Source organism: Hemitrygon akajei, chromosome 15 (assembly GCF_048418815.1).
Source record: "Hemitrygon akajei chromosome 15, sHemAka1.3, whole genome shotgun sequence".
Lineage (NCBI taxonomy): Eukaryota > Metazoa > Chordata > Chondrichthyes > Myliobatiformes > Dasyatidae > Hemitrygon > Hemitrygon akajei.
Genome location: NC_133138.1, coordinates 18,543,345 through 18,556,671, shown reverse-complemented (window position 1 = coordinate 18,556,671; position 13,327 = coordinate 18,543,345). Strand labels below are relative to the sequence as shown.

At 39.9% G+C, this 13,327-nt stretch overlaps 1 long non-coding RNA gene across 1 annotated transcript in view; it reads right to left on the bottom strand.

Moving 5' to 3' along the window:
- The window catches only part of LOC140739200 (uncharacterized), a 55,472-nt gene that overhangs the window by 37,271 nt on the left and 4,874 nt on the right, over positions 1 to 13,327 (bottom strand). The window contains exons 3-4 of the long non-coding RNA XR_012101577.1: positions 2,451 to 2,551; positions 1,415 to 1,455 (exon numbers count right to left, since the gene is read on the bottom strand). This is a non-coding gene — a long non-coding RNA (uncharacterized lncRNA). The remainder of the gene's footprint in view (positions 1 to 1,414; positions 1,456 to 2,450; positions 2,552 to 13,327) is intronic.

Here is a 13,327-nt window from a genome sequence, read left to right as displayed (position 1 = left end):
TAGGCCAGGCAGCATCTATAGGAAGAAGTACAGTCGACGTTTGACGAAGGGTCTCGGCCTGAAACGTTGACTGTACTTCTTCCTATAGATGCTGCCTGGCCTACTGCGTTCCACCAGCATTTTGTGTGTTGTTTGAATTTCCAGCATCTGCAGATTTCCTCATGTTATGGTTTCACAGATAGTAAGTTTCCATTCCCTTAAGTTCAAAGTTCAAAGTAAATTTATTATCAAAGTACGTATACTTCACCATTTACTACCCTGAGATACATTTTCTTACAGGCATTCACAGTTCAACAAAGAAATACAATAGAATCAATGAAGAACTACATACAAACAAAAACTGACAAATAACTAATGTGCAAAAGAAGACTAACTTGCAAATACAAAAACACAACTAATAATAGTAGTAATAATAATTATTATTCCTTTTATACATGGATGATTTGGAAATTATACGCTCCTTCATCGGTAAAGCTAAAACAATTAAGTCAAATAGTAGAACTATTTTCTAAAGAAATAACCATGAACTTTGGACTGAATAAGTGCAAACCATTAAACATAAAGAAAGGTGCAATAGAGCTAGTAGAACACAAAACAGAGCAACAGGATACAATACAACCATTGGATGAATATGAAACATATAAATATCTGGGATATCAACAAGCCATTGTAGTATGATAAAGGGAAAACTTTCGACAGAATTTACTTCAAGGCTTAACAACAGCCAAACAGAGCTCAATAGCAAAAATATAACAAAGGCAATAAATATTTCCCTATACCTATGTAGTAATATTTGTTTGGCATAATATCTTGGTCTGAAACCAATCTTGAAATTTTACCAAGTAAAATAAGAACTGAAATGACAAATTTTAGAAAACACTATGTACACTTGAGTGTACTTAGATTAACACTACTCAGGACAGAAGGAGGAAGAAGAATAATAGGCATCAAATTTATTTACAACGGTCAGACAAAACTTCTAAGGATATATTTTCATCAGTGAAAACAGGATTCAACACTCCACACGAACATATGCAATTCTGATAAAAAGTACACACCACTAAACTTAAATGAAAGCACAACCTAGAAAAATGGAGAAATTATCACTACAGAAGAAAAAGTTAACCAATGGAACAGGATGACCCTCCACGGACAATATCCCCATAATCTGAACAGAATAGGTGTTGACAAGGAAGCATCAAACACCTGGCTCAGATTTAGCAGTGACTTCCCAGAAACAGAAGGGTTCGTTGTGGCAATACAGGACCAGGTGGTTAACACAAAAAATTATCAAAAGTGCATAATAAAAGACCAAGAAATTCAAGATAATAAATACAGAAAATGCCAAGGGAACTAGAAACAATCCAACACATTACAGGATCCTGCAGCAGTTTAGCTCAATCTGATTACTTACACAGGCACAATCAAGTGGCAAACATTCACCAAAGTCCTGACCTAAAATACAAATGCATAAATGAAATCATACATTACTATAAATAAATAAATTGTTTATCCAGTTTTGGGATCAGAGTCCCACAAATCATGACCAATCTGTAATTACAGATAGGACAATCTATAATAACCACTCTGATATTGTAAATACAGGATAAATAAACAAGAACAAATTACTTAATAGATATAGCCATTCCAAACACACATAACATACAGAAATCAAAAAGTGGTAAACACCAGAAATATGCTGAATTAAAAAAGGAAATTAAAAGACTTTGGAACATGAGCAGGGTATACCGTGTTCGATTAATAGCATCTACAACTGGTATGATCCCAAAGTCACTTCACAATAACATTAAACAATTAGGCCTACGCAGCATATTTATGTAAATTTCCAGAAAGCACCTTTGTTTTATAGAATTTTTTTTTACATGTGCCTGAGACTTTTGCATAATACTGTAAGTAATTAATAATATTGAGAACATGAGTTGGAGAGGCCTTGAAAGTGATTTTGTAGGTTGTGGAATCAGTTCAATGTTGAGGTGAGTGAATTTACCCACCCTGGTTCAGGAGCCAGATGGTTGAAGGGTGATAACTGTTCCCGAACCTGGTGGATCTAAGCCTCAATTACCTCCTTCCCAATGGCAGCATCGAAAAGTGAGCATAGCCAGGATGATGGGGATCCTTGCTGATGGATGTTGCTTTCTTGTGGCAGTGGTCGTTGTAAATGTGCTCAATGGTGGGGAGGGATTCTCTGTAATGGACTATGCTATTAAGTTTTTGTTTAAAAATGTGTTTTTATGATCTGTTTTTCATACAAAGACAAAAATATATATAACTTTGTTGTCTGGTATTCTGTGCTGTATGTTCTCAAGTGCATCTATGTCCTTTTCTTATATAATGTGAGACAGTGAACTGAAAATAATACTCCAAGTGGCATCAAAAGTAATGACCATCTTTAATGTTTGACATGTATTATTGCACCTTAAGACTAATACCTGTTGAAAGTCCAATACTGAACGAGAGAAAATCTGCAGATGCTGGAAATCCGAGTATCACACACAAAACTGCTGGAGGAACTCAGCAGGCCAGGCTGCATCTATGGAACAAAGTACAGTCAAAGTCAAACAATTTTCGCTCCACATTTAGATATTGTTTCAAAGAAATTATTGAGTTAGCAGCAGAGCTCTCTTTACATATCCTTGTACATTTGTCATAAACTGATTATGCATGTATTTGTCAGAATTCACTTACATATAGGTTCTTAATCTCAAAACTAACCAGGAAGGTCAGTTCGATTAATTACAAATTAGCTTATTAATTTATTGTCTGATGCAAAGCAGTCAATTTCACAGTCAAATGAATTATTGGCGGATGAACAGGCCAAGTAACATCTGCCATTACTAATTTCTCACTTTCTTGATTTATGGGCTAATAAAGCACATCATAATGATCACCTTCAAACAATGACCCTTTTCTTTGAAATACTTGTAAGTGATTGCAGATTTATCCTGATTAGACAGAAGCAGAGAAGGTTTATTGCATACATTCAAACAAATTAATCAATAACTAAAATATACACAGTGAAATTGTCATGAAAGTTGAGTTGGTAACACCTATTGTTAGGATGCTAAGTATGCCAGGTCATAATCAGTTGCTCCATGGTAATACCCAGACTTCTGCTGATTTGAAACTGTATTGAGAAAGGAAGTTGCATGCTAAAAGGATACAGAGTTAGCAGATCAATTAGCATCCAAAATAGATTTGACTCCAGCACTGATATTTTGGGTATGAATGTTCCGATGATCATCTTAAATTCACACAGCACAAGAGAGAGGACATCAGGATTATACTTCTCAGAATTACTTCTTTACCAGGTAGGAGGTACCTCAGCAATCTTAGTAATCTGGGTTTTCGGACTGCAATGGCACACTCAAAAATCTCTTAATCATCAGATTAAGATGGCGTGACAATGACTGTTTCTTTTGCTGCTACTTTCTGATTATTGTATAATTTAAGCTGCAACACCAGACTTGGATCCACGGCCATGTGCATGCACTTGAACACCAATTTCACAATGGGAAGGATGGACAGCAAGGTTTTCTCACAAAGCCCTGTGCCAAACTAGAGCAGGACTTCTGCCTGCTCAATTATATAAAATGCCCATTTCCACAGTTCTTCTAATGAACCAAACTTTATCCTTGTCTTAAACACAAGAGATTCTGCAGATGCTGGAAATCTTCAGAAACATGCACAAAATGCTAGAGGAACTCAGCAAGTATCTATGGAAGGGAATAAACAGTCAACACTTTGGACTGAGGCCCTTCATCAGAACTGAAGGGAAGGGAGGCAGAAGACAGAATTAAAAGGGAGAGGGAGAGGGAGAGGAAAGAGTACAAGCTGGCAGATGATAGATGAAACCAAGTGAGGGGGATGGTAAGAAGCTGAGAGGTGATAGGCTGAAGAAGAAATCTGATAGGAGAGGCAGTGAATGATAGGAGAAAGTGAAGGAGGGCCACTGAAGGCAGGTGGGGAGATGGGGAGAGAGGGGAACCAAACTGGGGAATGGAAAAAGAGAGAAGAAAAGAGGGGAGAACACAGAAATTGATATTCATGCCATTAGGTTGGAAGCTACACAGATGAAATATGAGGTTTTACTCCCCCAACCTGAATGTGGTCTTATTGTGACAATAATGGAAGCCATTCACATGTCAGAAAAGGAATAAGAAGATGAATTAAAATGGTGGCCACCGCGAAATCCTGCTTTTTGCAGCAGAAAGAGCGAAGGTGCTCAATGAAGCAGTTCCCCTACATTGGGTCTTAGCAATGTAGAGAAGGTTACACCAGGAGCAGCTTATGCAATAGATGGCTCCAACAGACTCACAGGTGAAGATTTGTCTCACCTAGAATGACTGTTTGGGGCCCTGAGTGATGGTGAGGGAAGAGGTGTGCAAACAGGTGAGGCACTTGACCCAGTTGCAGGGTAATGTGCCAAGGGGAAGATCAGTGGGGAGGGACAAGTGGACAAGGGGGGTCATGTTCAGAGCAATCCTTACAGAAAGTGGAGAGTTGTTGGGGGGGGCAGCGTGGGAGGATGTATGTGCTTAACAGTAGGATCCAGTTGTAGTTTGCAGAAGTTACAGAGTTACAGAGGCTCATAGAATGGTTATCTTTGTGTATTCTGTACCTCCACCTCACCACGCCCTCCCCCCTTCCCCTCCCTCAGTTTTCTTGTATACTGAACACTGCTCATCCCAACTGCTCATTTGGGTCTATGTCAGAGTGCAAGCACACCCACATCCGCATCACATTCTATAGGGGTTGTATTGAGAGCATCCTGAGCAGTTGCATCACTGCCTGGTTCGGAAATTGCACCATCTCGGATCGCAAGACCCTGCTGCGGATAGTGAGGTCAGCTGAGAAGATCATCGGGGTCTCTCTTCCCGCCATCACGGATATTTACACTACACGCTGCATCCGCAAAGGAAACAGCATTATGAAGGACCCCATGCACCCGTCATACAATCTCTTCTCCCTCCTGCCATCTGGGAAAAGGCTCCGAGGCATTCCGGCTCTTATGACCAGACTATATAACAGTTTCTTCCCCCAAGCTATCAGACTCCTCAATACCCAAAGCCTGGACTGACACCTTGCCCTACTGTCCTGTTTATTATTTATTGTAATGCCGGTACTGTTTTTGTGCACTTTATGCAGTCCAGTGTAGGTCTGTAGTCTAGTATAGCTTTCTCTGTGTTTTTTTAATACGTAGTTCAGTCTAGTTTTTGTACTGTGTCATGTGAACCATGGTCCTGAAAAACGTTGTCTCATTTTTACTATGCACTGTACCAGCAGTTATGGTCAAAATGACAATAAAAGTTGACTTGACTTGACTTCAAACTAGCACCCGTGTCCTCCTTAAACCTCTCCCTTGGCTGCAGATACCTGTGCCCAAAGTCTCAATATGTGCAGACTCCACCTCTAATCTATCTTTTTGAATTGAACTGAATTGACTTTATTACTTACATCTTTCGTATACATGAGGAGTAATAATCTTTACATTACATCTCCATTCATAGGTGCAATTTATAATAAATATTATGTACACTGGTTAGTCAATATAACATAGAAATACAGTTTTGTCAGCATGAGTCAAGCAGTCTGACAGCCTGGTGGAAGAAGCTGTCCCGGAGCCTGTTGGTCCTGGCTTTTATGCTGTGGTACCATTTCCCAGATGGTAGCAGCTGGAACAGTTAGTGGTTGGGGTGACTTGGATCTCCAATGATCCTTCAGGTCCTTCTTAAACACATGTTATTGTAAATGTCCTGAATAGTGGGAAGTTCACATCTACAGATGCGCTGGGCTGTCCGCACCACTCTCTGCAGAGTCCTGCAATTGAGGGAAGTGCTATACCAGGCAGTGATGCTCTCAGTTGTGCCCCTAAGGAAAGTTCTTAGATAAATACAAGGGTCAGCTGGAGTCAGAATTATGAATTGAACACTGCTAGTGTGAAATTAAATAATGGTGCATCACCATCATGTTTTTCTTGCTGGTAACTACAGTGTTTGGCTAGGTTGCCTTTTGGAACATCCAAAAGAAGATCATGGTGAAGGTTGTGATGCACAGCAACAGAGAAACAGGTCATGTTTGCACCATGTACAGCTTACACATTAAAAAAGCAATGTGAAAGAAGGAATGGCATATAAAAAGGATTACATAAGCAAAGCATACAAATTGTCATACCCTCAATAATGCCAGCATCATCTCCATTATGTTGAAGCCTGAAGTCCCACAAGGTTCAAGCACATCTACTTCCCTTCAACCATTTAGGCTTAAACCATTTGCCAAAACACAAATCACTACAATTTAGCAATGCTATGAACACTTTGACCACATTGTGCTAAAATTGACATTTTTTGTTCTGATTGAATTTTCTTGTAAAAAAAAATGGGGTATAATTTATTTGTATGTTTTTCTTGTGAGTGCTGCTTATATGATGCCATGTTCCTGTGATGCTGCTGCAAGTAAGTTTTTCATTCCATGTGTATTTGTGCATATGACAATAAACTTAACTTTGACTTTGTTACGAAGATGCATCCCTGCCTGCTTGCCTGTCTTCACACTGCCTCTGGTTGTTCAGTACCTTCCTCAAGAGAGAAGCACATTTTTTTAAATGAGTCTCAGGTATGTTTGAATGATGTAGCTCACATAGTTGAATTGTTACCAACTTCCTTAAGGTCTGAGATATGGTAATGAAGCTTGTGAAAGTGAATGAAGCAGATGAACACTAAAGATGAACCATTGTATAGCTTGTTAGTAGGTATACTGGAGTTAATGCTGAATTGAGAAGATCAAGGCTCCAAATGATTGGGCCGGAAGGTACTGTAGCATGCTGTATCTCGAAATAAATAACTTTTAAGATACATTTACTGACCCTGACAACTCACATGAGGTGATTGAACATCTTGCAGCATTGCATCCAATGTTTAGTTCCTGGCATTATGGATGAGATCTTGCTTGCTTTAGAGGTCTACATCTCGAGGACTGTCTGGCCTCCTACAGTCATTGGACATCTCCCCTCATTTGCACCATTGCCACTGATGTCTGGAAAATGTCGATTTTACCATCGTCCATATTTCAAACAATTATATTTTTGACATAAAACACAGTAAAGTTTATCCATACTGGTGCTTAAGCTCTTCTCAAGCTTCTTCTCAAACTTCCTATCTAGTTTTAATATTGTAACCTTCTGTTCCCTTTACTCTTATATATTCGTCCTTTCATTCCATCTTCAAAATCTGAATCAGAATCAGGTTTAGTACCATCGACATACATCGTGAAATTTGTTGTCTTTGCACAGCAGTACAATGCAATATAAAATAATAGGGGGGAAATCGTGAATTACATTGAGTATATATATATATAGTCCTTAAGATGGAAGCCACCTTCTTGAGGCATTGCTCCTTGAAGATGCCCTGGATACTACAGAGGCTAGAGCCCATGATGGAGCTGACTGAGTTTATAGCTCTCTACAGCTTATTTCGATTCTGTGCTGTAGCCCTCCACCCCATACCAGACAGTGATGCAGCCAATTAAAATGCTCTGCACAGTACACCTGTAGAAATATGCACGTGTTTTTGGTGGCATACAAAATCACTTCAAACTCCAAATGAAATATAGCTGCTGTTATGCCTTCTTTGTAGCTGCATCAATATGTTGGGTCCTTAACAGATCATCAGAGATATTGACACCAGGAACTTGAAACTGCTCGCTCTTTCCACTTCTAATCACTCTACGAGGACTGGCATGTGTTCCCTTGTCTTACCCTTTCTGAAGTCCACAATCATTGGTATTACTGACATTGAGTGCAATGTTGTTCTGTGACACCACTTGACTAGCTGATAAATCTCGGTCCTATATGTCCTCTTGTCACCATCTGAAATTCTGTCAACAATAGTTGTGTCATCAGCAGATTTATAGATGGCATTTAAGCTGTGCCTAGCCACATAGTCGTGGATGAAGAGAGAGTTGAGTAGTTGGCAAAGCACACGTCCTTAAAGTGTGCCAGTGTTGATTGTCAGTAAGGTGGAGATGTTATTTCCAATCCACACAGATTGTCATCTTCCAGTTAGGAAGTCGAAGATCCTGGTGCAGAGGGAGGTACAGAGGCCCAGGTTTTCGAGTTTTTCGACTAGAACTGTGGAAATAGTTGTGTTAAACTCTGAGCTGTAGTCAATAAACAGCATCCTAATATAGGTATTTGTCAAAGAGTATTGTCCAGGTTAAGCAAAGCCAAATGAAGAGCCAATAAGATTGCATCCGGCATGGAGCTATTGTGGTGATAGGCAAATTGCAGTGGCTCCAGGTTTTCAGAGCCTGTCAGGTCTCATCAGGGCCTGTTGCCCTCTGAGGGTTCACCTTCTTAAAAGACAACCTGATATCAGCCTCTGAGACAGACATCACAGGGTCAGCAGGTGCTGTAGTTGTAGTTTTACTCATACATTTTCCCAGCTATTTAAGTTCATCTATACAGTTCACTTCAAGCGCTCATTGTGGCTCATCCCCACATTTTCTGTACAATCACTCTTAAATCCTTCATAATTTGAAAGAACTTCTCTTATTAAAGACATTCTAAAACCATTTCTTAGTCTGCTTTTCTCAGGAGAAATGATACATATTCAGTTCATCCTTACAAATCTAATTTACAACTCTACAGAGTATCTACATCCTTCTAATAGTGTAACATTCAGAACTGTACATTTTCCACCAAGGTTCATTTCAAGTTCAGTAAAACTGCTATTTGGTTCAGTCCCTCATTAAGTAAACCTTGATTTTAAATATAACACACAAACAAATTCTACTGATCGGCATATTTGTACCTCAACATTCCTTTGTTGTGCTTAAAGAACCACTTGAAGCATTTGCAGTCCAGAATCATGGATGGCACAAACCTTTATTCAATCTATCTCAGTACAAGCATGTATGAAGGAACATTAAGTAGAAGAATTTTCAAAATATCAAATTATTTTTATTCTTTTCATATACATTGATAATACTTACCAGTTGCCTGACACCCCACCCAGTGTGACTATGACTGTTTTTAGCAAAGCTATATGGTCAGATAGCTATCTGGGACCCAATAAACAGCCCCTCATATTACCTTTATGATTCCTGTGCATTTTCAAACCATTCCAGAATGCCCTATGGTCACATCAAACTTTGTTCAGTCCCATTGCTGAATACACCTGTATGTACGTAACTTTGAAAAGCCAGTAACTATATAAACACCAGTGTTAATTTCCATAACTTCTTGTGCCAAATTGCTACCTGCTGTGGAATATCTCAGCTCCTGTTCCAATACAGACCAAGCTTGCTTAACACAACTCCATCTTATGATTTCTAAATCAACCACAGCTTGTAAGATTGAAGACTAGTTCTTGCTTATTTCAGTTATATTAAGTATATATCCTCTGTCCCTCCCCTCTCTAACATAGTGTTTCTCTATTCTGTCTATATACGGTAAATATATAATCATCTTTCCTCTAAATAACTCATACAGGAGAATGAGGAGGTGATAGACAGGAGCTACAGGGAGGTAGTCACCCCTAGATTGCGGGAAACAGGTGACTGTCAGGAGAAGGAGGGAAAATGCACAAGTAGTTCAGAGTACATCTGTGGCCGTTCCCCTCAATAATAATTATACAGCCCTAGATACTATTCAGGAGGATGATCTAATGGGGGGGGGGGAGGCAAAGAGGACTGCAACATTGATAGGAGCCTCCTTAGTCAGAGAAACAGAGACAACATTCCGTGGATGCAATAGACACACCCAGATGGCCTGTTGCTCCCCTGGTGCAAGGATCAGGAATGTCTTGGATTGGGTCCATGGCATTCTCAAGGGCAAGGGTGAGCAGCCATATTGGCACAGGTTGAGGAGGTCCTAAAGAGAGATTTTAAGGAGCCAGTTAGAAAGTTGAGACTTCCAGGGTAGTAATCTCTGGATTGCTGCCTGTACCACATGCAGTGAGGGTAAAAATAGAATGATTTGGTAGGTGAATGCGTGGCTGAGGAACTGGTATGGGGGCAGGTGTTCGGATTTATGGATCATTGGGATCTCCTCTGGGGAAGGTACAACCTGTACAAAGGGAACAGGTTACACCTGAACTTAAGAGGGTCCAATATCCTGGCGGGCAGGTTGGCTAGAGCTGTTCGGATGGGTTTAAACTAATTTGGCAGAACATATGGGAACCAAAGTAGAAGTGCTAAAGATGAAGTAGTTGGTTTAGAAATAAAGGCAATGTGTAGTGAGACTCCTAGCAATGAAAGCCTGATGATAGGGCAAAATTGGAGTCAACAGGATGAAGTGTAATGTAAGAAGTGGACAAAATCGAAAAGGGCAATTGCAAGACTAAAGTGTTATATTTAAATATGTGCAGTATGAGTATACTGAATAAGGTAAATGAACTGAGAGATGAGTTGGCCAGAATTGATTGGAAAAGAACACTGGCAGGGATGATGACAGAGGAGCAATGGCTGGGATTTCTGGAAGCAATTTGGAAGGCACAGGATATATACATCCCAAAGAGGAAGAAGTATTCTAATGGAAAGATGACACAACCGTGGTTAACAAGAGAAGTCAAAGCCAACATCAAGCCAAAGAGAGGGCATATAATAGAGCAAGAAATAGTGGGAAGTTAAAGGATTGAGAAGATTTTATAAACCAAGAGAAGGCAACTAAACAAGTTATAAAGAATGTAAAGATGGAACACAAAAGTAAGCTACCCAATAACATTAAAGAGGATACCAAAAGTTTCTTCAGATACATAAAGTGTAAAAGAGAGCTGAGAGTGGATAACTGGAAAATTATGCTGAAGAGGAAGTAATGAGGGACAACAAAATAGAGTCAAGTCAAGTTAAGTCACTTTTTATTGTCATTTTGACCATAACTGCTGGTGCAGTACACAGTAAAATCGAGACAACATTTTTTCAGGACCATGGGATTTTTCAGGAGGATGAAGTGAGTAAGTATTTTACATCAGTCTTCACTGTGGAAGACACTAGCACTTCAACAGTTCAATAGTTCCATCTAATATCAGAGACTGTAAACAATATACACCATGAAATTCTTGTTCATCACAGACATCCATGAAAACAGAAAAATGCTCCAAAGAATGAGTGACAGTAAAAAACTTTAGAACCCCAAAGTCCCCCCATTCCCCCCTCCCACACACAAGTAATAGCAAAGCAATGACCCTCCCGCTCTGACACTTACTTTGGCATAAAGTAGCAACAGCACCCTCCACCCACCAAGCAAGCAACTGCAAAGCCCCCAAGAATGACCATGATCTGCAGTACAACAAAAAAATGAATTCTTCACCTGACAACTGGGGCTCTCTCCTTCCCTAATAAAGGACATAAAAGTGTCACCCTTTCACAGCAAGTGGAGAGACCAACAAAGGCAAACAACTCGCAGTATGGTGGAAGTTCCAGGTGTCAAGGGTGATGAAGTGTGTGAAGTTACCATTACTAGGGAGAAACTTGGGAAACTGAAAGGTCCGAAGGTAGATAAGTCACTGATGCACCATCAATAACTCACTCTGAGACGTAAGAAGCGAGATATCAACTTTTATTGACTGGAAGAATGAACAACACTACATCCTGGAGAATGAGGCCGGGCATCAGGCCTCAATCGCCTTTATACAGGGGTCTGTGGGAGGAGCCACAGAAGCAGTCCAGACAGGTATATGTAGTTCACCATAGTCACCTGGATCAGATGTTGGCTGAAGAAATTGTGCAGGCATTAGTATTGATCTTTCAAGAATCACTAGGTTCTGGAATGGTTCTGGAAGGCCGGAAAATTGCAAATGTCACTCCACCCAAAAGTGGGAGAGGCAGAAGAAAGGAAATTATAGGCCAGTTAGTTTGATCTCAGTGGCTGGGAAGATGTTGGAGTCAGTTATTAAAGATATGGTTTCAGGGCACTTGGAGGCACATGATAAAATAGGTTGTAGTCACCATGGTTTCTTCAAGGGAAAATCTTGCCTGACAAATCTGTTGGATTTCTTTGAAAAAATAACAAGCAGGATTGACAAAGGAGGATCAGTTGATGATGAGTACTTGGATTTTCAGAAGGCCTTTGAGAAGGTACCACACGAGGCTGCTTAACAAGCTATGGGTCCATGGCAGTACAGGAAAGATTCTAGATTAGATAAAGCAGTTGCTGATTGGCAGAGGCAAAGAGTGGGAGTAAAGGGAGTCTTTTCTGACAGGCTGCCGGTGACTAGTAGTGTTCCACAGGGGTCTGTGTTGGGACCAATTCTTTTTATGTTATATGTCAATGATTTGGATGATGAAATTGATGGCTTTGTTGCAAAATTTATAGACGATACAAAGAAAGGTGGAGGGACACGTAGTTTTAATGAATTAAAGAGGCTACAGAAGGACAACCACAAATTAGGAGAATGGGCAAAGAAGTGGCAAATGGAATACAGTGTTAGGAAGTATATGGTCATGCACTTGGGTCGAAGAAATGAAAGGGTTGACTATTTTCTAAATGGAAAGAAAATAAAAACTCTGAGGCACAAAGAGACTTGGCAGTCCATATGCAGGATTCCCTAAAGGTTACCGTGTAGGTTGAATGTGTGGTGAGGAACGCAAAGGCAATATAAGCATTAATTTCAAGAGGACCAGAATATAAAAACAAGAATGCCGAGTCTTTATAAAGCACTGGTGAGGCCTCACTTGGAGTATTGTGAGCAGTTTTGGGCTTCTTATCTTGGAAATAATGTGCTGAAACTGGTGGGATTTCAAAGAAGGCTTGTGAAAATGTTTCCAGGATTGAACAGCTTGTCATATGAAGAACACTTAATGACTCTGGGGGGCTTGTATTCACTGGAATTCAGAAAAATGAAGGGTAACTTCATTGAAACCTATTGAATGGTGAAAGGCCTTGATAGAGAAGATGTTTCTTATGGCGTGAGAGTCTAAGACTAGAGGACATAACCTCAGAATAGAGGGGTGTACTTTTGGAACAGAGCTGAGGATGTATTTCTTTAGCCAGAGAATGGTGAATGTGTGGAATTCATTGCCACAGGCAGCTGTGAAGGCCAAGTCTTTAATGTATATTTAAGGCAGAGGGTGATAGACTCTTGACTGATGAGGGCATGAGGGGATACAGGAGGAAGTCGGGAGATTAGAGCTGAGAGGGAAAATGGATCAGCTATGATGAAATAAATGGCGGTGCAGAGTCAATGGCCTAATTCTGCTCTTATATTGTATGGTCTGATGTGATCTTCCTTCCTATCAAAATTAATACCTTGTATTTATCTGAGTTGAACTTTATTTGCCAAATATTTGTCAATCCTCGACCTCTACTAAT